At 44.3% G+C, this 24,497-nt stretch overlaps 1 pseudogene; it reads right to left on the bottom strand.

Annotated features, from left to right (window-relative positions):
• Positions 1–4,036: 4,036 nt before the first annotated feature.
• The window catches only part of LOC126003942 (60S ribosomal protein L7-like), a 129,034-nt pseudogene continuing 108,573 nt past the window's right edge, over positions 4,037–24,497 (bottom strand).

Raw genomic sequence — 24,497 nt, forward strand, 5'->3', positions numbered from 1 at the left:
ATGCTGGGGATTGAACCTAGGTTCCAGGTCATCATTTGCATGCAAGCCAAATGTCCTATAGCTCCAGTCCCTGATCACAGAATCTTTAAACTCTAAGGTTCCCTTGGCTCTGACACTTGGTCTTGCAGGTAATCACTACTGTAGTCTTTGTCTTTTTTTGGGGGGGTGGGGAGAAGGTTGGGAGATCACAACCAGCAGCACTCAGAGGCTCCTCCTGGCTCTGTGTTCAGAAATTGCTCCTGGTTAGCTGGCTAGGGGGAACAAATGGGATGCTGGGATTTGAACCATGTCAATCTTGGGTCAGCTGTTCGCAAGGCAAACGCCCTACTGCTGTGCTATCTCTCTGGACCCTTAATATACATATCTTTATTTGAGAACTGTGATTACAAACATTTTTGTAGCTGGGTTTCAGTTATATAAATTTTAAAAAATTAAAGAAATCTCCCTTCACCAATGCAATATTCCCACCACCAATGCCCCCATCTCCCTCCTCCCCCATCCCCTGCCTGCATTCAAGACAGACATTCTACTTCTCTCACTCACTACTATTGTCAGCGTAGTCATTTCTCCAACTGAACTCACCACTCTTGGTGGCAAGCTTCATCCAGTGGGCCATCCTTCCAGACCTCATCTCTATTGTCTCTGTGTATTATTACAATGCTTTTTACTTTTCTTGGAACCCACAGATGTGGATCGATCTCTCTCTCTCTCTCTCTCTCTCTCTCTCTCTCTCTCTCTCTCTCTCTGTGTCTATCTCTCTCCTGACTTATTTCACTCAGCATGTCTTTTTTTTTAATATTTACTTTTTCATTTTTATTTTTGGATTTTGGGCCACACCTGTCAGTACTCAGGTTCTAATCCTGGCTCTGTGCTCAGAAGACCATATAATGCCAAGGACTTGAACAAGGGTTGGTGGGATGCAAGACAAGCAAAATGCCTTCATCCCTGTACCCTCTCTCTGGCCCCTGTGGTCTCAAGCTTAGGGATTTCCTCTCATCCAGCCCCACTTTCTACTCCTTCTATCAACTCATCTTTCAAATCTTTTTTTTTTTTTTTTTTTTTTGGTTTTTGGGCCACACCCGGTGACGCTCAGGGGTTACTCCTGGCTATGCGCTCAGAAGTCGCTCCTGGCTTGGGGGACCATATGGGACGCCGGGGGATCGAACCGTGGTCCGTCCTAGGCTAGCGCAGGCAAGGCAGGCACCTTACCTCCAGCGCCACCGCCCGGCCCCTTTCAAATCTTGATGCCTGGGGGTGGGGGGGTGTATTAGAACTAGGCCTCTGGAGAGTTGGCCCTTAAGATGGAAAGAGGATTAATGTCTTGTACAAGATACTCCAGAGACCTTCCCGGTGTACATTCACACCTGCCCTCCTGTGACTCTTTCTGAAGCTCTCTAGAGAAATGTGTGGGCTGCGTTTGCAAAGACCTAGGACACAGTGACCAGGCAACTTGTCATAACCAACACGCCAAACTACAAAAAGGTGTGGAAGTCCCACATCTCTAAGACGTGGAGCTTTAGCAAATTAAATGCACATGGATTTAAAGAAAGGTTGATAAAGAGAGTGAGGTTTTGTGCATCCCTAAATGTGACCTCTGGACCAGTGGTGGGTCCTGCACTCCTCATAGTCTGGTAGTTGCCCCTCCCAAGATACTGCAGTCACGCCCATCAATAATTCTATTTTGGGGGGCTGTAACAATAGCACAGCGGTAGGGTGTTTGCCTTGCACGTGGCCAACCCAGGATGAGCCCAGGTTCAATTCCCGTCATCCCACATGGTCCCCCGAGCCTGCCAGGAGCGATTTCTGATCTCAGAGCCAGGAGTAACCCTTGAGTGTTGCCAGGTGTGGCCCCAAACCCCAAATAAATAAATAAATGTTAAAAAATAAAATTTTTAGGCCGGGCGGTGGCGCTAGAGGTAAGGTGCCTGCCTTACCTGCGCTAGCCTTGGACGAACCGCGGTTTGATCCCCCGGCATCCCATATGGTCTCCCAAGCCAGGAGCGACTTCTGAGCGCATAGCCAGGAGTAACCCCTGAGCTTCACCCGGTGTGGCCCAAAAACCAAAAATAAATAAATAAATAAATAAATAAATAAATAAATAAATAAATAAATAAATAAATAAAATAAAAATAAAATAAAATAAAAATAAAAAAAATAATAAAATTTTTTAAAAATAATTCTATTTTGGAGATTGGAGCAATAGGTACAGTGGGTAGTGTGCTTAGTTAGCATGTGGTTTACCCAGGTTCAATCCCCAGTATCCCATGTGGTTCCCTGAGCACCGCCAGGCGTAATTTCTGACTGTGGAGCAAGGAGTAACCCCTGAGCATTGTCAGGTAGCCCACCACCCCAAATAAAACAAGACAAATTTCTATTAGAGATAATTCCTGAAAGATTCCTGCAGAATTCTAAGTACCGCATTTATTCGAGTATAACGCGCACCCCTAATTTTCGATTAAAAATCGGTATAAAGTTTTGTTTTACACCAAGCATTGTAATTGACAAAAAAAAAAAGTTGTTGCACACATGCAGCCATGAGAAAAATCATTTATTGACAACATAAACTGGCATAAACACCATACCAAAATAAAGGACCGGTAACAATATTTATTTAAAATGCTTCCACGTCAGATTCATCATCAGATGCACTCAAGAGTTGTTCCCATTCTTCTCGAGTTACTTTTTCATCAGTGTCCCAGTTGGCAGGAACGTCTGTTTCTCCAGTTTTTTCTGTAGTCTGAATTCTACAGCAGGTCGTCTTCTGTGCCGTCCATTGATTGCTGATGCCCGTCTTCAAAAAACGCTTGATGATCATTTCTTTGGGTATGTCTTCCCATGATGTTTGAACCAACCCAGGATGTCACGAGAGATAGGCCAGGTTTCCCAGAAAAGGCACAGTGCGAACTCACAATTTGCCTGCGCCCTCATTGGACCTGCTGCCACTGCCACCCCACCCTGGGCCTCGTTTAGAACTTTGATTTCTCTTTTAGTAGAAAATTGCAAAGCGTTATGCTCGAATAAATACGGTAGTCTAAGTTTTTGTTTATAAACTCCCCAGGCTATGCTATTTTGTTGCCTTAGCACAGATGAGCCCAGACAATCACCACCTGCTTTAATTTGGTGTTTGTTTACTTACAGACTCCTTTACCATAAGCTAGGACTCCCTCCCTCCCTTCTTTCCTTCCATCCTTCCTTCAGTTCCTTCCATCCTTCCTTCCTCCCTCCCTCCCTCCCTTCCTTCCTCCCTCCATCCTTCTCTCCCTCCTTCCCTCCCTTCCTCCCTCCCTCCTTCCCTCCCTCCCTCCCTTCCTCTTTCCCTCCCTCTCTTCCTCCCTTACTCCCTCCTTCCCTCCCTTCCTTCCTTCCTTCCTTTCTTCCTTCAGTTCCTTCCATCCTTCTCTCCCTCCTTCCTTCCCTCCCTCCTTCCTTCTCTCCCTTCCTTCCTTCCTTCCTTCAGTTCCTTCCATCCTTCTCTCCCTCCCTCCCTCCTTCCCTCCTTCCCTCCCTTCCTCCCTCCTTCCCTCCCTCCCTCCCTTCCTTCCTCCCTCCCTCCCTCATTCCCTCCCTCCCTCCCTCCCTCCCTCCCTCCCTCCCTTCCTTCCTTCCTTCCTTCCTTCCTTCCTTCCTTCCTTCCTTCCTTCCTTCCTTCCTTCCTCTCTCCCTTCCTTTCTTTCTCCCTCCCTCCCTCCCTCCCTTCCTTCCTTCCTTCCTCTCTCCCTTTCTTTCTCCCTCCCTCCCTCCCTCCCTCCCTCCCTCCTTCCTTCCCTCCCTCCCTCCCTCCCTCCCTCCCTCCCTCCCTCCCTCCCTCCTTCCTTCCTTCCTTCCTTCCTTCCTTCCTTCCTTCCTTCCTTCCTTCCTTCCTTCCTTCCTTTCGGTTTCCATTCTGTGCCTAGTTAGTTGTATCCCTGGCCCCAGCATGGTAGCTGGCTTGTGATGGGCACCCATTTCATACATTCCATACATGCCATTGTCTAAGTCCCATAGTCTTTAGAGGCTGTATGCATACCTGTTAATTCACTTTTAGAAAAATCCAGGATTAATCATAAACGATGTCTTCACCTTTCCCAGGGGCTGAGGACAACTTGGCTACCTGATGCAATGTCCCGGGCTTGATGAAAGTTGGAGAAGCTGTTTGCTTGAATTCTGCACGCTGTGTGCTTGGCCAGACGGTCCCTGCGGATAATACTCCGTTCTGAATTCTTCTCAAAGTGTGTTTTGACAATTCTAAGGATTTAGAGGTCAGGGGGCAAAGAAGGAGATTAAGTCAAGGGCCGATCTGTATTTAGCCTATATACCTACTTGTCCTTGAACTAATTTGACTCCTTTGTCAGAAAACCAAAGCTTTTGTCCTAAAGAGCTGGCAGATGTTTTCTTTCTAGCACCACAATTAGTTTCTCTAGACATTGGATATTTGTTGATGGAATCCGTTACATTGGTCACTTTGGCCGCTGTTAATGATATACAATGATTGTATATTATGGATGAGAAAGTTCAGCCTAAAGGAATAACATCGCACATACAATATGATCCATTTATTGTTTAAGGCCCAATGTACAGAATACAAGCAAACAAAAACTGTAGATCTTTACTAAAGATATTTGAGGTTGAAAGGGACAGTGCCGGGGCCGGGAAGGTGGCGCTAGAGATAAGGTGTCTGCCTTGTAAGCGCTACCAAGGAACGGACCACGGTTCGATCCCCCGGCGTCCCATATGGTCCCCCCAAGCCAGGGGCGATTTCTGAGCACATAGCCAGGAGTAACCCCTGAGCGTCAAACGGGTGTGGCCCAACAACAACAACAAAAAAACAACAAAAACAAAAAAAAAACAAAAAAACAAAAAAAACAAAAGAAAGGGACAGTGCCTTTTAATCAATTAACTTGTTTATTAGCTGTGGGGTGGCTCCCTTGGGGTTGGGAGGATGGTCATGCAATGTTGGGGACCAAGTCCAGGGTCTCACACATACAAGGCATATACTCTAGCATTTGAGACATATCCCTGACCCTAATAACTTTTTTTGGGGGGGGGATCACACCTGGCAGTGCTCAGGGGTTTCTCTTGCCTCTACACTCAGAAATCGCTCCTGGCAGGCTCGGGGACCATATGGGATGCCAGGATTCGAACCACCATCCTTCTGCATGAAAGGCAAATGCCTTACCTCCATGCTATCTCTCCAGCCCCAACATCATTGTATTTTAAAACTAAAAACAAAACATTCACACTAAGAAGCACTTAAAAGGAAAGTGAAAGGGGCTGGAAATAGAATTCAGTGATAGAACAATTGTATTTTTTGGTTTGCTTGTTATTGGGCTTTACCTGGAGGTGCTCAGTCAGGAATTACTCCTGGCAGTGCTCAGGGGACTAAATGGGATGCCAGGGATCAATTCTGTGTCAGCTGTCTTCAAGGCAAGCACCCTACCTGCTGTACTATTTGCCCCTGCCTCCTCAATTGCAGCTTTTTTTTTTTTTTTTTTGGTTCTTGGGCCACACCCAGCAGTGCTCAGGGGTTCCTCCTGGCTGTCTGCTCAGAAATAGCTCCTGGCAGGCACGGGGGACCATATGGGACACCGGGATTTGAACCAACCACCTTTGGTCCTGGATCGGCTGCTTGGAAGGTAAACACCGCTATGCTATCTCTCCGGGCCCTCAATTGCAGTTCTTATGTGAAGCCCTTGGTTAAATCCCTGGCACTTCAAAAAGTAATTAAAAAAGTGGATGATAGAATCACAGTGATGATACAGAGGTTGAGGTACTTCCCTGAGATGCAGTTAAGCCTGGTTCTATTCATGGCACTATATTTGGTCCTTTGAGCACTCACATGGGTCACTTCTGAATGCAGAACAGGACTGATCCTTGTACACTGTTGGATGTGGGTCTACTCCTTCACAAAAAGAGGAAGAAGGAGCTGGAGAGATAGTACAGTGGGTAGGGTATTTGCCCTGCATACAGCTGACATAGGTTTTCCTGGGTCCTGCCATGAGTGATTTCTGAGTGCAGAGCCAGGAGTAATCCCTGAGCACCACCAGTGTAGCCCCCTAAAGAACAAAACAAAAAATCAAGAGGAGGGAGAATAGATAAATAAGAGTTCATTGTGATCATGTAAAAAGCTTAATGTGTACTGAGAGTAGTTTGGAAGTCACCACAAATGTAATAGATTCAGCTCTGATCCAGTTCTTTGCTTACCGGAGCAGGAATATTTTGCCTACAAACTCCAAGTTCCTCCTACAATTGTGGAACATGCTCTAGGGCAGTGGTCGGCTTGGCAACCTGCGGCTCACGAGTCACATGTGGCTCTTTACACTTTTAACTTGGTTCTTCTGTGTACTGGGCAGCTGCTCCAAGTCAGGACTCTTAGGAAGTAAAATACAGGATAAAATAAGATTATTTTGCCTTTGCTTTTTTTAACTTAGCTGTTTTATGTGTGTATAATAATTTATCATGAAACATATATTTCTGCCAATATTAACAGGTGCATAAAATTATACAACTTAAGGCCACAATCAGAACTGTGAAAATAGAGCTAAAAATGAGATTCTGAGTTCTAATACCCCTAAAAATTCTCCTGTGCCTTTATCACTCCTATCATGTCAACTCTTCAACCATGTCTCCAATCCACAACCCACCAACCTGAAATCCTTCCATGACTGTTTTATACCCCTTCTTTTTCTTTTTTTCTTTGCTTTGTTTTGTAGCTTTGAATCACATCCAGCAATGTTTAGGACTTATTTAGGACTTATTTCTGGCTCTGCACTCAGAAATCACTCCTGGCAGTGCTCTGGGGACCATCTGGGATGCCATGAATTGAACCTGGGTTGGGCACATGGAAGGAATGTGCTTTTCCTGCTGTACTATCTCTCCAGCCCCTGACCTGTTTTCTACTTCTGTAATTTTACTTATTACAAAACATCACAGAAGTGGCATTATGCTATATATATGCTACATGATATATGTATATATGTGTATATATACATATATACAGCCTCTGGGTTTAGCTCTTTTTCTTTGCATCTGCAATTCATCCACGTTGTTGCATATGTCATCAGTCTACCCTTTTTACTGTTAGCTTGTATTCCATTGATGGATAAACCCCAACATGTTTACCCATTCACCAATGAAGAACATTTGGGTTGTTGATAATTTTCGACAATTATAAACAGAGCTGCTATAAACATTTGCATACAGGTTTTGTGTAAAAGTTAGTTTCCATTTTACTTGTATAAGTACCTAAAAGAATTTCTGAGTCCTATGGTAAGTGTATGTTTAACTTTGTAAGAAACTGCCAAACTGTTTTCCATAGTGGTTGTGCTTTTTTGCATTCTACCAACAATATATGAGTGTTTTGACAATACTTTTGAAAAGTGAAAGTCAATATTACCTCACTTTTTTTTTTTTTTTTTTTGGTTTTTGGGTCACACCTGGCAGTGCTCAGGGGTTACTCCTGGCTCTGCACTCAGAAATCGCTTCTGGCAGGCACAGGGGACCATATGGAATGCTGAGATTTGAACCATTGTCCTTCTGCATGCAAGGCAAATGCCCTACCTCCACGCTATCTTTCTGGCCCCCTCCTCACATTTTTTTTTTTTTTTTTTTTTTTTTTTGGTTTTTGGGCCACACCCGGTAACGCTCAGGGGTTACTCCTGGCTATGCGCTCAGAAGTTGCTCCTGGCTTGGGGGACCATATGGGACGCCGGGGGTTTGAACTGTGGTCCGTCCAAGGCTAGCGCAGGCAAGGCAGGCACCTTACCTCTTGCGCCACCGCCCGGCCCCGCCTCCTCACATTTTTATTTTGCATGTAGAAAGTAGTTTATCCAGGATTGAGAACGGCACCTTAGAGAAAATGAAAACGTAACTATGCAGGTTCAGGTCCACTGTTTCTCAAGAGTCAATCAAAGGAGAGTATCAATGATGATTGAAACATATACCTTTATTGGGGCCCTGCTGTGCTTCTTCTGAGGAAACTGAGGACCTGAAGGGAGCCCTGTCCTATGCTTCTCTGTCTTTTCTGAATTCTTGAAGCTCTCCTCAGAGCCCTGGGAAGCGAACCCCCCAAAAAACTGCATTCTGAAGCTACCCAGCAAGCCAGTGAGTGAGTAAGAAATCGCTGACTTTACAAGCCCAGAAAGGGGAAGCCGCTGAACTATGCTGGAACTCAAATGCCAGCACCCCTATCTGCCTGTCTTCTGTGCGTGCTCCATTTTCGACCTGATTTCATCCTGTGCGTGGCTCATCTGCGGATGGCTCGCCTTCCCTGAGCCTTCCCTGGAGGTGAGTTTACAAGTCCAGAAAGGGTGGAGCCAGAGGAGGACGGCCGCTCCGCTTTGCTTCTTGGCCGTGCACATTATTTAGCCAATGAATACAACCACAACACATAGAAAAACCCACAATACAAGTGTGACAATGGGGTTGTCGATGGCAACTCTGATGACTTGAACATGACCAACCAACTAGTCAGTCTCTTAGATAAGGAGTTTAGAGTCGCAATATGGAAGATGTTCAAAGAACTCAAGGAAAGTATAGAAGAGAACACTAATAAGAATCAAGAGAATATGAAGATAGAAATCAGAAAACTCCAAACTGAAATTTTAGGTCAAATAACAGGTCTGAAAAACTCAGTAGATGAATTGAAGAAAAACATGGTTGAGCTTTCTCACGGGTTAACAGCAGCTGAGGATAGAATTAGTACACTGGAAGATGAGATGAATAACAATTCCATACAGCAGAAGAAATTGGAAAAGAAAGCCTTAAAGCAAATGATCAAACAATGAAAAAATTACTCAAAGAATGGGAACAGATTAAAATAGAAGTCTATGATAAGCTCAACAGAAACAACTTAAGAATCATTGGAGTTCCAGAGACCCAGGAAGAAAATCTCCAGGAAGAATCAACAGTCAAGAACATCATTAAAGAGAAACTACCAGAGCTAAAGAATACATGCAATCAAATCCTGCATGCCCGATGAATACCAACTAAAAGAGACCCCAGAAAAAACACCCCAAGACACATCCTAGTCACAATGACAAATCCCACAGATAGAGACAGAATTCTGAAAGCAGCAAGGTCGAAAAGAGAAATTACATTCAAGGGAACAGCCTTGAGATTTACTGGATCTCAGGAGGGATTTTTTGGGAGGTGGCACACCCAACAGACTCAGGGGTACTTCTGGCTCTGCACTCAGAAATGACTCTTGGCAGTGCTTGGTGGACCACATGGGATCCCAAGAAAGAACTCAGAAGAACTGATGCATTGCAGGTTGCAGACTAGGTGTGCTTCAGTACAATTAATTCCTTCATAATCTGACCTCCATAGGCACCTCATCTTATCTATAAATCTGAACAAAGTAGAACAAAATGAGGAACTTGTTCTGATCTCTAGGCTTTTTTTTATGTGGACAGAAGAGCAAGACAAGGACAAATGTCCTTGTTCTAGGTACTTGCTATTGCTAATTTCTTTGGGTTGGTTTCATAAATTGTTTGTAAAACTAGCCAACAGAATCTAGAAAAATCAACTGTGAATGTTGATTGAGTCTGTAGAGTAATGCTACAAAGAAGGTTGCTTATTTAGAATGACGTTCATTTGATAGACATCTATCCAGCTTTTATTATGCCCCGTGAATTGAATCTCTTATTATACATGGACCTTCACCATGACATTTATTAGGGTATGACCTTACAGGCGCAGACACAACACCAAAGGCAATCCAGTTTCTAAGAGGTTTCGTTGGGAAGAACACCCAGGCATGCTGATTTCTAGACAATTGCTAGTTGTTTGTGCTTTCAGATGGTTCAGCTTCTTGTACACAAAACTAGGCCATGAACAATGGGCAGAAGCTCAGCTTTTGTAGCAATAGCTCAACAGCTTGAATTCCCAGCACTACAAGGGCCCTGAATACCAGAGGAGAGACTCCATAACACCAATGGTGGGACTTACAATTAAATTATATATAATATATATTGTTAAGATATATATTATTACATATAATAAATATATAATATATAAAAAGTTAAGCTTCAGGAGTTGGAAGGATAGGCACAGCAGACATGACACTTGCCTTGCATGTGGGTGACCCAGGTGCAATCCCTGCCATCCTATCTGGTGCCCCAAGCACTTCGAGGAGTTATCCCATAGTGTAGACTCAGGGTAACCCCTATGTATTATTGTATATTTTGGCCCACTATACCCTCCCAAAATAGAAGTTTGGTTTCTTCCAGATATCCCTAATCCTTCCTACTGTGCTCTTCCTATTGGTTCAAAGCCACAGAGTTACCCTGCCAGGCTGGTCTCTGCTTTAAGCTTTAAAATGACCTTTAGGTCATTTGTCTTTGGAATTGATCCTGGAAACAAAGCCTCTTGACAATCTAATTGAATGGAATTCAATTAGAACTGAATTCAGAGGGAATGATCAGTCTCTTCTAGTGTGAGAAGGTGGGCCTCAGAGTTGGCTGCCAAGACATGGAACTATTCCTCACCCTTCACCATGATACGACTTTATTCCCACTGCATCTGAAAGTCCAGGGAAGCAGTTTTGGAGGATCATATTGTACTCCAATTGCTGGGTGTCTTGCAATTCTAAGATATACTGAGGCATTTTGTAGAGCTGACAGAAACCTCGGAGACTCTACAGACCTACTGGATTAAATCACTGTTAGAGTTCTGATCCTACCATGTCAGGGCTGTATGACCTTCGACCAGGGTATTAATCTCTGTTCCTAAGTTTCATTAACTACAATAAACAGGGAAGTGATCTTTACAGGCAATCTCTTTTAATAATCGAATGAACAATGATTAGAACACAGTACCAGGCAAATTTTAGTTTGATTTTGGAACACATCTGATGGTGTTCAGAGCTTACTCCTGGCTCTGTGCTCAGTGATCACTCTTGGTGGGACTCTGCGGACCTTCTAGGTGTCAGTTGAACCCAGTGGGTCATGTGCAAGGCAAGCACCTTACCTACTGTACTATTGCTCTGACTCCAAGTTCTCAACAGCTTAAAATTAGTACAACCTCGAGTCTTTAAGTGGTACCTCTGATAAAAATATTTCTCAAAGCAGAGTAAGGGAGCAAGTAGCCTTGATCGTAGAGAAAACACAGAAACACAGGAGAATTTGAGGTTGGGAATAGAGTGGAGACTTAGCTAGCTCTGTCATTCTTTTTTTTTTTTTTTTTGGTTTTTGGGCCACACCCGGCGGTGCTCAGTTATCACTCCTGGATGTCTGCTCAGGAATAGCTCCTGGCAGGCACGGGGGACCCTATGGGACACCGGGATTAGAACCAACCACCTTAGGTCCTAGATTGACTGCTTGCAAGGCAAACACCACTGTGCTATCTCTCTGGGCCCAGACCCTTGTTTTTATCCCCCAGAATCAGGTACCACCCAATGGTGGGATCAGGTACTACCCAATGGTGGGAGCAGAATCAGGTAGCACCCTAGGGTGGGGGAAGAATACCAGGTCACACCCTAGGGTAGGACACAATCACCGATCAGGGTAGGGTCAGTAACATGATAATCCCATAAAATATTTACATACACAACAACTTTCCAGTAATAATTACTTTGAGATCTGTTTTATTTTTTAGTTTTTTCTTTTGGGGCCACACCTGGTGCTAATGAGGGGTCACTTCTGGCTCTGTACTCAGGAGTCATTCTTAGCTGGCTCAGGGGGCCATCCAGATGCCAGGAATTCCAAAAGCCAAAAAAAAAAAAAAAAGAATAAAAAGGGCCCGGAGAGATAGCACAGCGGTGTTTGCCTTGCAAGCAGCCGATCCAGAACCAAAGGTGGTTGGTTGGAATCCCGGTGTCCCATATGGTCCCCCGTGCCTGCCAGGAGCTATTTCTGAGCAGACAGCCAGGAGTAGCCCCTGAGCACCGCCGGGTGTGACCCAAAAATCAAAAACCAAAAAAAAAACAAAAACAAAAAAAAAACCAAAAAAAAAAAAACAGATGCCAGGAATTCAACCTGGGACTGCCATGTTCAAGGTTAGATACTACACCCTCTGTAGTATCACTCCCACCCCGAAACCTATTATTTTTTAATGTTGATCATTCTAATGTTTATTTTATTTTTTATACACACATCTTTTATTTTATGGTTTTTGGACCACACCTGGTGACACTCAGGCATTATTTCTGGCTCTGCTTTCAGAAATTACTCCTGTCTGGCTGAGAAACTATATGGAATATTGAGAATCAAACAGGGTTGGCTGCATGTAAGTCAAATGCCCTGCCAGCTGTGCTATAGTTCCAGCCCACACACATCTCTTTTTGTTTTTCTTTTAATTAAACAGTGATGCAAAGAAGGAGGATACATCTCTTTTTTATTATTTTTGTTTTTGTTTTGTTTTGGAGCCACACCCAGTGGTGCCCAGGGCTTATTCCTCCTGGTTCTGAACTCAGGGATCACTCTTGGCTGGCTTGGGGGACCATATGGGACACCAGGGATCAAACCTGGGTTGGCTTCATGTTAAGTAAGTTCCTTACACACTGTACTATCACTCCTCCAGTGGGTAGGATGTCAGAATTTTCCATTATCCTATTCAGTGACAGTTTTAGGTGTAAGGACCCCAGGACTTTGTGCATTTCTCCACAAAGCTAACTCTCTTGATAGCCATGGAACTAAGAGCTTTCACTGTGACAAAAGTGTCCCAAGTGTCCCAAGATGAAAACACTGAATCTGAGCAAGGTGGGTAGGTAGCTAAATCAGGACCTGAGTCCAGAACTTTCTGATGCCCAAATGCCCTCTCTTCACCACAGTGCTGTTGTTTGGGTGAGGAATACCATAGACAATTTAATTTATTTTTTGGATTATCACACCCCTTGGTGCTCAGATTACTCTTCATGATACTTTTGATACATGAAAACAAGTATCATGCACTCAGGGAACCACACAGGATGCTAGGATTGAACATAGCTCAGTCCTATGCAAGGCAAGCACCCTATTCTCTTTACTCACTTTCCAGTCCACTATCACAGAGAACTTTGGAGTAGTAGGGAGTCCAGTCACAAAAACTCAAATCACTCTAATTATTTAATCTATTTATATTTTGGGTCACATCAGCAGTGCTCAGGGATTACTTCTGGCTCTGTGCTAGGGGATCACTCTCGAAGGTGCTGGAGCTTGAACTGAGGTCGGTTGCTTGCAAGATGTCTGCCTTCCCTACTGTGATCACTCTAAACTCTATATCATTCCTTTTTTTTCTAATATTTTTTATTGTGACCAAAGATGAATAACAAATATTTTACAGTAATATTTATGGTATAGTGACAAATGGGGCCGGTGAGGTGGCGCTAGAGGTAAGGTGTCTGCCTTGCAAGCGCTAGCCAAGGAAGGATTGCAGTTCGATCCCCCGGCGTCCCATATGGTCCCCCCAAGCCAGGGGCGATTTCTGAGCACTTGGCTAGAAGTAATCCCTGAGCATCAAACAGGTGTGCCCCCCCCCAAAAAAAAAGGTATAGTGACAACTAATCAGGGCCATTCCCATCACAAGGGTTGTCCTCCATCCACCTCCCTTCCCAGCATGTGTCCCATATCTCCCTCCTTTGCCCCCTGGAATGATAGTGTAACTATTTCCCTCTGTGTGTAGCTTGTTGTAGATACGGTATCAATTCTGTTGTTGTTGACTTTGGTTTTGGTGTTTAAGTCTGATCATTTTTTATTTCCACTCAATGTTCATATGGCTGTTTGGTCCTGGTCTTGTTCATTTTTATTCCCCCCCCTCAACTCATGAGGAAGAATAAGATGATTCAAGTTGTGTGGCTCCTTTTAATCAGCTGAGGCATCATCATTGCTGCTCTTCCAGGTTACATCAACTCCCTGCCCACCCTATCTGGGAGGGCAGTGAAATGGAGAACCTAGACTTGCCAATTGCTTATGTTAAATAAAACCCTTATGTGGTCAGTTCAGACGGAAGTTTCCATGCTCTTGACTAAGAAGGAGTTCAAGAGGGTGTCAGGGTGATGAAGTGAGGCGAGTGCAGGTGCTGGGTCTCTGGGCCGCAACGCCCATGTTTAGATGCCAAGAATACTCAGATGCTCTTTGTAAGAGGAGGGAGAGAAGCTACTGATGCTATCATTGAACTTTTTAAGAGCCAGCTGTGTCTTCTAGCTGCCAATGTTGACTCTTGGACTTTTGGCATTCCACCTTGAGATTGGTCAGCAGGACTATGTCCAGCTCACCTTCTTCCTTCTTATCACTCTTAGTGGCTTCTGTGACCTTGAGCAAGCATCTCAAGGATCAAACTTGACACTTAAAGTGTATTGATTAAAAATAAGTAGATAAGTGGCTGGAGCAATAGCACAGCAGTAGGGCATTTGCCTTGCATAAGGCCAATCCGGGACAGACCTTGGTTCTATTTCTGGCATCCCATATAGTACCCCGAGCCTGCCAGGAGCAATTCTGAGTGCAGAGCCAAGAGTAACCCCTGAGTGCCACTGGGTATGACCCCAAAACCAAAACCAAAAAATCATATAGGGGTAATAATGTGCATTAAATTGCTCTTATTTCTTTTGGTTTTGTGGGTTTTTTTTGGGGGGGTGAACCCAGACCTGGCTCTGTTATGCAGTGTTGGGGAATGAGCATCCTACATGCCTGTAAAAACAGCTCTTTGAATCAGACCCTTTGGCCCTTGCTCTTTTTTAATTTTTTAATTAATTATTTTTGTATTTGTTTTGGTGGGGGGGGCATGCCTGGCAATGCTCAGGTCTTACTCTTGGCTTGGTGCAAACTTTGCCTGGCAAAGTTTGGGGGGCCCGCCATATGTGATTACAAAGATAGAAACCAGGTCTTACCTGCTTTACCATCTCGCCAGTACCCACTTTTTCTTTTTTATAAAAAGATGTTCTGTTTTTAGATGTTCTGTAGAAAGACTTTCTTTCAGGTCAAACTCCCTTTTGTCCCTCAGCTCTGGAGAGCAAGGACAGGTCCTGTGTTGTGTGGCAGTTCACAGAGAACAAGGGGAGTTTGCTTTGAAAAGGGAAGAGAAACTGACCTGGCTGGTTTGGTCACAGGTTCAAAAGAACACACCGTCCTTTGGATGCTGACAGCTGCTGGAGTCTGTTTGCAACTCTTGTCACTCAGGCCAGTTGACTCATGGAAAAGTGGAGACGGTGTCACCATAGTGAAAAGCAGTCTTTGTCCTTGACTGAGAGATGCCGTAGGGTGGGAAATGAGACATGTTCATGTACTGAGACATGAAGGGAAGATGACCTGATGAAAGATGATATAAGCGAAGCAGTAATGTCACAGCAGCACATTTCTGTGTTTTTAAATAAATGACCATGTGCAGTTATCTGGAAAAAAAATAAAATGTGTAGTAATGGGGTTGATGAAGGCAGAGAAGGGTTGTTGTTTGTATTCTGTATTTTATTTTTTTTGAATTGTTTTTGGGCTACACCCAGTGGAGCTCAGGGGTTGCTTCTATCTTTGCACTCAGAAATTGCTCCTGGCAGGCTCAGGGGACCATATGGAATGCCAGGAATAGAATCTGAGTCTATCCCGAGTTGGTTGAATGCAAGGCAAACGCCCTACTGCTATGCTATCACTCCAGCTCCATGAATCTGCTTTCTATATATTTGCCTATTAAGTTAAATTTTTTTGGCTCTGAGCTCAGAAATTACTCCTGACTTTGGGGGCCCTATGAGATGCTGGGGATCAATCTGTGTCAGCCATGTGCAAGGCAAACTCACTACCCATTGTGTCATAGCCTCGGCCCCCTATTAAGTTAAATTTTATATCTGGTAAAGGCAAGGGGCAAAGTTCATATTTTTGTACTTTTATAGTCAATTGTTGCATTCCTACAGTCTGTTGAAGGACCTATCTTCACCAAACTATTCTGTCATCCTTGCCCCATAGTCAATTAACATATATAACTGAGTCCATTTCTAATCTCTCGATTCTTTTCCATTGATCTACACATATAATCATCTATTAAAACCACAGTATTTTTTTCTTTATTTAAGCATCATAATTACATACATAATTGTAGTTGGGTTTCAGTTATAAAAAGAATACCCCTGTTCACCAGTGCAACCTTCCCACCACTAATGCCCCCCATCTCCCTCCTTCTCCACCCCCTGCCTGTATTCAGATAGGCGTTCTACTTCTCTCACTCATTAACATTGTCATGATAGTCGGTGTAGTCATCTCTCTAATTACATTCACCACTCTGTGGCAAGCTTCACATAGAGAGTCAGTCCTTCCAGCCCTCATCTCTGTTGTCTCTGGGCATTATTACAATAATGTCTTTCGTTTTTCTTAAAACTCATAGATGAGTGAAACTATCCTATGTCTATTTCTCTCCCTCTGACTTATTTCACTCAGCATAATAGATTTCATGTACATCCATGTATAGGAAAATTTCAGGACTTCATTTCTCCTGACGACTGCATAATATTCCATTGTGTATATATACCACAGTTTCTTTCATCTGTTGTTGGGCATCTGAGTTGTTTCCAGATTCTAGCTATTGTAAATAGCGCTGCTATGAATATAGGTGTGAGGAAGGCATTTTTGTATTGCTTTTTTGTTGTTTTTGTTGTTCCTAGGGTGTGGTATAGGAATGGTATAGCTGGATCATATGGGTGCTCAATTTCCAATTTTTTTTTAATTTCCAATTTTTTGAGGAATCTCCTCCATATTGTGCAAGGCAAGCACCTTACCCTCTGTACTATCTATCTGGCCCCAGGTTTTATATATTGTTGTTAGTCCTAAAAATGTCATGTATTATGAGCGTATTGTTAATATTTTTATAAAATATATATTTGTGTTTGATTTTGGGCTACACCTACCTATGTTCAGGTTTATTCCTAATTCTGCATTTAAGGATCACTTCTGATGATGCTTGGAGGATTGTATGTAGTGCCAGGGGATCAAACCCAAGTCAATTGTATAGGCAATCACTTTATCAACTTTCCTATCTTTCTGACCCTTACCATATCTTTTTTTTCCTTGATTGTTTTGGGGTCATACCCAGCGGTGCTCAGGGATTACTCCTGGCTCTCTGCTCAGAAATCACTCCGGGCAGGCACAGGGGACCTTATGGCATATGGGATACTGGAATTCGAACCAACATAGGTCCTGGTTGGCTGCTTGCAAGGCAAATGCCCTACCACAGTGCTATCTCTCCAGCCCCTAAGCCATCTTTTTTTTCTAAGCCATCTTTTTATGCTAGGAATAACTCCACATGGTTTTAGCAAATTATGCTTTCAATGTGCTAATATTTTCTTTTTGCGGGTAGTGAGCCAGACCTCACAGTGCTCAGGGGTTGCTCCTGATTCTGCACTCAGGAATTCCTTCTGCCAATGCTGGGGGAATTTATGGGATGCTGAGGATTGAACCCAGTTCATCCCTGTGCAAGGCAAATACCCATATCAGCTGTCCATTTGCTTCGGCCTCTGCTAATATTTTCTTAAGAATTGTAATGTTGGGGGGCTCTTGATACTAGCTAGACGATTGCCAGACTACAGGTGTTTCACCCTCAGCCTGATCTGGATTATTTTTTCTGTGACTCTGATTGAGACTCATTCACCTGGGGTTGGAGATACAGTGTATGGAGTGATTTTACAGTGGGTGGTTGAATAAATTGCACAGATTCACAGAGCACTATCATAGGGCACTATTCAGAAGGAGACAGTGATAGCATATGCGATGGGGAATCCCTATATTACACATGCATCATGAAGAGAGGGTAACCCCTAGTTAGCCATTGGGAGTGGGGATGAATGCCTTTCATCACACAGACATGGGTGTGTGCTTTTTATTTTTTTAGTAAATATGAAACACCCTCAAGTTTGACAGGAAAAGAAGGCACAGGTACCCCATCTTGAATCTTGTCCGAGAGACCTGTGGTCAAGGTAGCACTTGGCCAGTCTCTCTCTTGAGATACAGCAGCCTGGTCAGTGAGGGCTTCTGGGGTTCTAGGATATCTGCTTGGCTGCTAGCTGTTTATACTGTTGTTTGGGACTCCAGGTGCCCAGTGCTTGGAAGCCTTGGGAACTGAGAGAAAGTTGCAGTTCCTGCTTCCAGGGCCTGAGCTCCATCTATGGGGAAGCACAAATGGACTGAAAACCCTCCAATGGGAGCAAAGGGAGCTCCAGCCCTTTGAGCATCTCCCCATTGTGGCTCATGCTCTGCAGTTCTCGTTCTGGTTCTGGGTTCTCCCTACCCTTCCTCACCTCACCCTTGCTCTCATTGACCTCTTCAATCTCTGCCATATCCCCTGGTGCCTGGTTCTCTACTATATTGTGTTTCTTCTCTTTTTCCAAAGATCCTGAGGTCCTTTGCCTCCATATTCTCTACTGTGCTCAAGTCCGAGCAGACACCAAGGGTCTACCTTGGTGGCAATTGAGCACAAACTTAATGGGCTGACAGCTAAGCATTGGGCAATGTCTAGGAAGGTTACCCCTTTTCTAAGCCTACTGGCATCCAGAGTGTCTGGTTTGTTTTCAGAGATCTTGCTTTCACAAGTTGCCCTGGGGAGGCTTCTTGAGACATGAGGGAAGAGGTCCTGAATAATTTATTTTCATTAAAGAAGAAGACAGCCACAAAAAATAAGGGGGGGAGAACAGTAATGTTTAGGAGGCCAGAGTAACAATACAGTTGGTAGGTCCCTTACATTGCACACGACCGACCTGGGTTTGACCCATCATCCCATCTGGGCCCATAACTCCTCTCATTTTGATACTTTTTCTCCACTCTAGGGTTCAAATGAACACCCCAAAGGAAGCACCAGCAAAATTTCCTTCACACAGTCAAAAGAGCTAATAAGAACAAAAGGTATAAGAACAAAACCCAAGGGACAAGAAGAAAAGAATGCCCAACAATACAGTAACTATTTCACCATCCATGTCTAGGTTTCTAATTCTGTATATTTTGTGAAACTATTTCCTACTTTGCTCCTTCATTCTGTATATTTTAGAACCATATGTATATTACCATAAGGATTCATTGAGATGAGTACCTACACACAGGAGAGGGTTGCGTAAAATTCTGCGAGGAAGGAACCACAGCACAGTAGTAACCACGTAGTGAACATGCCCTGGATGCCATATGAATGAGACGTTCAGAGCTCAGGACGAATTAGGACAATGCATTAGGAGAGTGTGAAAGAGACTTTGTGCCTTAGTCAGATGCAGTGATGAAAGTCTTGCCTGAAAGGCATATCTTGGGTCATGAGGGAGTAAGTCTGCAAGCAGGTGCAAGTTTGAGATACTCTTTCCTGATATGCTCTTGACTGGGTGGTTAAAAGATTCAGAAAACAATTGTATGGGGCTGGAGAGATAGCACAGCAGTAGAGCATTTACCTTGCATGCGGCTGACTGGGAGGGACCCGATTGGATTCCTGGCACCCCCAGCCTGCCAGGGCGATTTCTGTGTTCAGAGCCAGGAGTAACCCCTGAGCACAGCTGGGTGGGAGGAGGGTGGGCCGTAGCAGCACTAATTTATGTTGGGACAGTCACTGGAAATTTTTTCTCCTTGGTCTCTATTTCAAAAACCCGCGGAGGCTATATATATCAATATATATTGATAGTATTATATGCATATAGTTTATATATACATAATATCCATCTTGTGACCTTGATACTGCCCTACAAAGCTCATTTCTAATCTTTTACTGCCTCAGTCCCAACCATTGTTTCCCCCCATTTACCCATGTAGGTGCAGCTCATGACATGAAGCTCACCACACAGAGTGATGAATGCAGTTAGAGAAATAACTACACTGAAAACTATCATAACAATGTGAATGAATGAGGGAAATAGAAAGCCTGTCTCGAGTACAGGTGTGGGTGGGGTGGGGAGAAGGGAGATCTGGGCAATTGGTGGTGGGAATCTTGCACTGGTAAAGGGGAGTGTTCTTTACATGACTGTAATCATACAACTACAATCATATTTGTAATCACGGTGTTTAAATAAAGATAATTTAAAAAAAAGAATGCCCTACTTGCTGTCTCTCTGGCCCCTCTGTAACTTTTTCTAAGATAAAGATCTGCCTCAGGGTATAGTCTGAGTTCTGTGACTTCCTTTAGTTTTCTATGACTCTTGACATTACAAGTCTTATATTTTGGCCTTGCCCATCTGTGTTCTGTGTTCAATGATCACTTCTGGTCTGAGTTAGATGATCAGATACAGCACTGGGTACAGACCCAGATTGACCAAATGCAAAGCAAGTGTCCTATTCACTGTATTATCTTTCCAGCCTCCATTGCACGTCTTGCAAGTTTCTGTTATGGAGACTCTTGGGAAATCCTATATGGGATTCTCCTCAAGAAATGATTTGAGGGACCAGAGTGATAGCACAGCAGGTAAGGCATTTGCCTTGCACATGGTCGACCTGGGACAAACCCAGGTTCTATCCCCAGCAACCCATATGATTCCCTTAGCCCGCCAGGAGCAATTTCTGAGCCAAGAGCCTGTAGTGCTGCTGGGTGTGGCTCAGAAACAAAACAAACAAAAAAGAAATGATCTGATCTTGTGAGAGGCACATACAATAAACAGAGTTATCTGTACTTATGTATTTATTTCACAAACTCTTCTCAATTATAGTCTTGGAAGTATATTCACAGTAGCCCAAGTAAACCTAATATCCCTGAGTGGAGACAATCAGTAAGTCCTATCAGATAAAATACAAAAAGGTTGACCACACACACATGGTTCCATAGATGTGGGAGCCCCCAGTTGGCTGTATTAACAGAGGTGGCTAAAGAAGCACCTAGATGCTTAAGACTATCATTCTGAATTTCTTAGTAAAAGATGAGCTCAAAAGAGGGTTCTGGGGCTGGAGAGATAACATGGAGGTAAGGTGTTTGCCTTGCATGCAGAAGGTCAGTGGTTCGAATTCGTATCTCATATGGTCCCCCGAGCCTGACAGGAGCAATTTCTGAGCAGGAGTAACCCCTGAGTGCTGATGGGTGTGGCCCCCCCTTTCTAGGGCAACTAAGTAAAAAGGGAAGATTTTTACTTAGTAAATGTGGGGTGAGAAGGTAAAGATGGAGGCCAGTGGCCCACACTGTAGAATGATAAAAGACTCCTTTCCAAGACACTCAAATCTTGAATCTAGCGCTTTTTGTCTTTGTTTGGAGTGACACCCTGTGGGCTCAGGGCTATTTTGTGGTGCTCAGGGGACCATGCTGTGTCAGGGATTGAGCCTAGGCCTCCTGTCTGCAAAGAAAGCATTTACTCCTGCCCTTTGAACCATCACTTCAGTCCTGGACCTGGCTTTTGAGGTGCTAGAGCAAGAGAGCTTGAGTTCCTCGCTGTCTATCTCATTCTCTCCCATTCAGGGGAATCTTTGAACCATGTCTGTTTCCCTTCCTCAACTACCACCTGCCCATTGGGGATCCCACACTCTTCAGTAAACATGAGAAATAGGGAAACCATGAATTTATTCTGCTCAGATTACCTTCTACTACTTGGGGTCACACTGGCCATCTCTAGGCCCAGGATTCTGCCCTCTCAAAAGGGAAGAGTAAAGGGAAAATTTGGGGCACAAAGAGGAGCTCAGTTGGGGAGTCAGGAACTAGTCTATGACTAACTGTCCCTCAATGACTCTGTAGTCTACAGGTTTAGCTGAGTTCCCTGCCATGCCCCATTTTTCTCTCTGTCAGGACAAGGAAAACCAGGAAACACAGGTAATGCTCCATGCCAGTGAGACTTAGTCAGTTTAGGATGCCAGACTCTCCCCTCTTGCCCAGCTCACAACGGCAGGGCTGGGTAGAGGCAGAACAAGTTGAGTACTGACAGTATAGCTTTTAAGGAGGTGCTCACCCTTAGGATGGGGCAAGGACCCCATTTTCAGAGTTCTGTTCCCTAATCCAATACTTGGCAATGGGTAGTCAGGAAATGACCTTCTCCAGGCTTAAATTTTGTATCTTCCGAAGTCATCAACAAAGCTTGGCCCGACAGCCCAACCCGACCCACTGTTCACTGCTCTCTGCTTCCTGCTTCCAGAACTTGCTCTTTTCAAACCGTCCTCTTCCTCATGAATGTGGGCTGAGAAGGTGGGAAATTGCTCACTACCCCTTTCAGGCTCTTTTAAGGTGGTTGCACTGTTAAATTAATACCAAATTATTAGGGAAAAGAGCAGATTTGATTAAGCGCATACAACATGTGGATTTCAAAGCCAGTGAGGTAAAATGGGGTTCTATCCTCTGAGAAAAGGAAAGATATAGGGAACTGGATTTCAAGAAGAAAAGTGGAGACACTCATGACACTGAACAGGTGGCTCATGAGAAAGACCCAACACATTATCTTTGCCCAAAGGTATCAATTTTTTTTTTGGTTTTTTTTTTTTTTTTGGTTTTTGGTCACACCCGCCGCGCTCAGGGGTTACTCCTGGCTCTGTGCTCAGAAATCGCCCCTGGTAGGCACAGGGGACCATATGGGATGCCGAGATTCAAACCACCAACCTTCTGCATGCTAGGCAAACACCTTACTTCCATGCTATCTCTCCGGCCTCTAAGATACCGAATTTTGATAGGAACATTATTTCTGGTAAATTCTTTTCCTCCTTCCCTTCCTTATTTCCTCCTCTCCTCCTCTCCTCTTCTCTCCTCTCCTCTCCTTCCTCTCTTCCTTCCTCCCTCCCTCCCTTCCTCCCTCCCTCCCTCCCTCCCTCCCTCCCTCCCTCCCTCCCTCCCTCCCTCCTTCCTTCCTTCCTTCCTTCCTTCCTTCCTTCCTTCCTTCCTTCCTTCCTTCCTTCCTTCCTTCCTTCCTTCCTTCCTTCCTTCCTTCCTTCCTCCCTCCCTCCCTCCCTCCCTTCCTTCCTCCCTTCCTTCTTATTAAGTAAAAGCTTTTTTTATCAACCTACGGAGCCTTGTTGCCTTCAGCTTGAACAAATCTACATGCAAAGTGGCACATCTTGAGAAGGCCTATTCTGACCATCCCACAGGGAGACTCCTTTCTGTGCCAAGCATTACCTAAGTTATCTCTCTCTGTCTCTCTCTCTGCCTCTTTCTCTGCCTCTCTCTGCCTCTCTCTGTCTCTCTCTGTCTCTGCCTCTCTCTGTCTCTCTCTGTCTCTGCCTCTCTCTGTCTCTGCCTCTCTCTGTCTCTGCCTCTCTCTCTCTCTCTCTCTCTCTCTCTCTCTCTTCTCTGCCTCTCTCAAAAGACACTTTATGATTCCATGGAATGTGAAAAGGTGCTCCCCAACACCTCTCTGCAAACTCAGTGCAGTGAATCTTCTTTCAAATCTCCGGGCTTGCCAGACATTTTACCCCACCCCCACACCCGGCCCTTCTGTAAGTATAGTGAGTTAGTGTCATTCCATTTAGTTACATTTAGGCAGTCACTGGGCTTCTTATTTTAAATAATGTACCATCCCTTCTTCCAATAATTTTTCCAATAATTCAGTGAATTATCTTGTGAGAAAAAAGAAAAATCCTTGGTACTTTCAGTCACCAGGTGCCTTTCCTTCTATCTTTCCTTATGAAAACAAGGGCTGGGATGGAACTGGAGAGATAGTATGGAGGTAAGGCATTTGCCTTGCATGCAGAAGGATAGTGGTTCTAATCTCGGCATCCCGTATGGTCCCCCGAGGCTGCAAGGAGCGATTTCTGAGTGTAGAGCCAGGAGTAACCCCTGAGAACTGCCGGGTATGACCCAAAAACCAAAACCAAAATCAAAACAAACAAAAAAAGAAAACCAGGGCTGGGGTTGTGGAGAAGGCTCTCATGTCTGGAGCACTGACTTTCTTGGGGAGACCCATTGTACCACATGGTTCTCTAAGCACTACTGGGAATGACTCTTTAGAGCTAAGCCTGGAAAAGTCTCCGAGCATCACCAGAATGACCCAAAACCAAATCCCAAACAAAGCAAAAGTCAGAGCTGCCCCCAGTCCAGAAAGAAAGCTGGCCTCTCTCCTGTTCTTTGACCAGCAGTGACCACCACAAATAAAGAAATAATTTTCATCCCCTTTGAATCTGCACGAGGAATAACTGAGTTGTTTACGTGCCCTGAAGAAAGTCTTAATTCTCATGTTTGGGCTAACCTGGGGTCTAAGAGTTTAGCTTCAATGTTTCACTGCCAGGAATGAACACAGAGTTTTGCAAAACAAAGATGATGCTCAAGGTACACTCAGGTAGAAGAGGAGGAAGTGGACACTCCTTGCTAGAGCTGCTGTTGGATGAGAGGGATGCAGCCTTGGAACAAGCCACCTGCAGAGGGTCCTGGGACCATGAACTAAGGGAGGTGGCCCTGCAGACCTGCAACTTCCGAAGTTGCACATCAGGCCGGAGAACTGTTTCCGACAAATCAAATGCCTACTATTTTTGTTTTGGAATCACAACTAACAGTGCTCAGGAATAACCCCTCTAAGTATCTAAGGACCATATGTGATGTCAGGTGTTTTTTTTTTTTTTTTTTTTTTTTTTTGGTGTCAGGGATTCTAACTTGGTTGGCCACATGCAAAGCAAGGGCCTTAACCTCTGGACAATTCTCTGGTCCTTAAATGTATTTATTTGTTTGTTTGTTTTTTTGGGCCATACTTGGTGGCCTTCAGGGGTTACTCCTGG

Source organism: Suncus etruscus, chromosome 3, assembly GCF_024139225.1.
Source record: "Suncus etruscus isolate mSunEtr1 chromosome 3, mSunEtr1.pri.cur, whole genome shotgun sequence".
Classification (NCBI taxonomy): domain Eukaryota; kingdom Metazoa; phylum Chordata; class Mammalia; order Eulipotyphla; family Soricidae; genus Suncus; species Suncus etruscus.